Raw genomic sequence first — 2,665 nt, 5'->3', positions numbered from 1 at the left:
AGAGAGAGAGAGAGAGAGAGAGAGAGAGAGAGAGAGAGAGCGCCTCTGGCCGTACGCTGCACTGCCCCTCTCACCCGAAGACCCTCGAGACCCTTCGGGATGTCGGTTCACGGCTGCCGCGTCTATCGCGCAGGACGCTGTGGTTGAGCAGCTTTGCGCGCGGCCCGATCGCGTCCGGGCCGCGGAGTCGCGGCGTATCTCGATGGAGTGGAGCGGGGAGAGGAGGAAGGACGGAGAGGAGGGAGAGGGGAGGAGATGAGAGAGGGAGAAGAGGAGGAACCACCGAGCACGAGCTCAGTGGCGTCAGAGTCGGTGGTGTGACCCGGTTTCAAATCTGCGAAGGAAAACTCGAAGGGTAAACCGGGTGGAAAGTCTTTACTAACATTACAATCGTGTTTTAACGATGTTCGGTCGACTAGAGCTGAAAGCCCTGGGAAGTTTCTTGAAAATTTTCTAGACTCTAGAAGTTTTCCGTTATTTTCCAAGAAGTTTTTGGAAAATCTTTTGGAACTTTCCAGGAAAGTTTATTGGGAAAATTTCAACCCTGCGACTCACAGAGTGTTATCATTTCCGGGTAGAGGGTCGTCAGTAAAGCGGAATTTGCGAAAAAAAATAAAAAATTTAGGAATGAGCATATAAAAAATACAGGGCAACTCTTTTCCTATCCCTTGCCGTTGCTGGTCGCGGGAGAGTCCTCTCCGACCATGAATCGCACTCCACCCGGCCCAGCCTATCCTGAGCAAATAAGCTCTATCGTCTGGCGCGCCGCAGGCGGGGCGGGGCGCGGCCGATACGCACCGCCGCGCCAGCCGGATAGGACCAATTGGAATCTGAAGCAGACTTGCGCCACATGCTAGCGCGTTCTCTCCCGCCGTTGCTCCCGGAAAATATCAAAAATTAAGTAGATCAAATACTTCTTTATTCTCTCTCTCTCTCTCTCTCTCTCTCTCTCTCTCTCTCTCTCTCTCTCTCCCCTCTTCGCCGCGCTGCTGACATATTTCCAGAGGTAAAGCGCCGCGCCGCACCTCGCGGCCAATCTCACAAAACAAACACAGTGGTGCAAACAAGGAAGAAAGGAAAACCCTCTAGGGAGACGCGACGGTCGATGACTACGGCTTTACTGAGGAAACAAGAACAAATAGGGACGAAAAGCAACACGCTGTAAACGCGGGTGCTACTGACTGACCTGCGAGACTGAAAATCCTCTAAAATAAACAACTACGAAAGCAGCCTCGAGTTGACAATATTTTCACTCGCTTTTTGTTTTGAAGATATAGGAAGCAGGTTCTTTGTCCGCGCGGGTGATTCCCCAAACATAAAGGGAATATCCCTTTATTGTGTCCGGTTCATAAGTCTATTGAGAGAGCAGGAGTTGATTGGAAAAGTTCTCGAGAGGAAAATGTCTGCCGCTCCCCTTTCGCTAATCCCCGGCGCGCAGGCCACGCGCGGCTGTACGCGTGCTGCGAGCACCGCAAGGCCCCGGGCCCGCAGACACTCGGGCACGACACCGTCAAGAATACCTTCGCGTAGTTATTTACGACAGCCCATAATTCTTGCTCGTCATTGAATCCCAAGTCGAAAATTTGCAAAAAAAACTTCCACAGTTTGGGAAATTTTCAACTATATTTTTTTCGATTTTTTTTTTCCGAAATTTTCCAGGGCTTCCAACCCTGAGCCAGACCCCTCTGCCCTGCCCCTCTGCTATATACTCGACAATGCGAAAAACCATCTGGTGGCCGAGGTGGGCGGTGGGCCGACTGGGCCAAACGCGGCCCCACCAGCCCAACAGGTGGCGACCACCCCCATGTGGGGCCGAGGTCACCAGACCGCTGCTGCACTGCTTCATTCACTTGCCGCTTTAGGGGTTGGGTGCCCTGGAAAAATTTCGGAAAATTTCAGGAAAATGTCGAGAAATTACGAAAAATTTTCCAGACTCTGAAATGTTTTCTGGAAAATTTCCGGTCAACCCTGTAGCCACTGACACCCACGCAGTTTTATCCCTCAGTACATCAAAAATAAAGCAGATTTTTTTTCACTACAGGTCCCGATGGTATGTTATATTGTGTGATGTGTGTGAGGTCGTCCTGCTCTACAAATATAGAAGTGAGTGTATGACCTTTGAACACTAGAAGTGCGTGACAAAATGTCACACGTAAACGTGAGCAAAGCGGTCAGGTCACACACAAAAGAGTGCGTGACAACCACTGTGTCGGATAAGTACCCGCCATTTGCTGTGCGTCACAAAAAATTCGCATACCAGGATGTCGAAATTGTTATAACAACGCAATTGCGTTTGAAAACAGTACAAACCAGTAATTTTAAAGGAAACAGACAAGTGTGGTTAGTAGAAGGGGATGTTAGGGAACGTTTATAACCCTTTTATTTAGCAGTGGATCAAATCCTGCGCCCGGCCGACCGAGAGCAGTGAGTTAAGCCCCTCCTTACTGAGACGGAGTGTAAAGATAAGGGTAAATCAGTCAGCTGTTCGGGAGGCCCGAACGGGAAGTGGGGAAGGGGGGAAGAGGGGAAAGGAAGTGGAGGAGGGGAAAGGGAGGGGGGGGACTTATCAGCGGAGGCCATCAGGGCGTGCGGCGGCGGCGGCACCTTGGCCAGAGACCGAGCAGGTGGCAAGGGAGCAATGAGAGGGGGAGAGAGAGGGGGAGGG

This window comes from Frankliniella occidentalis, unplaced genomic scaffold, assembly GCF_000697945.3.
Source record: "Frankliniella occidentalis isolate FOCC.00 unplaced genomic scaffold, Focc_3.1 Scaffold9, whole genome shotgun sequence".
In the NCBI taxonomy this organism is placed as follows: Eukaryota; Metazoa; Arthropoda; class Insecta; order Thysanoptera; family Thripidae; genus Frankliniella; species Frankliniella occidentalis.
The sequence above is the reverse complement of the archived record's forward strand: the minus strand, read 5'-3'. Positions refer to the sequence as shown.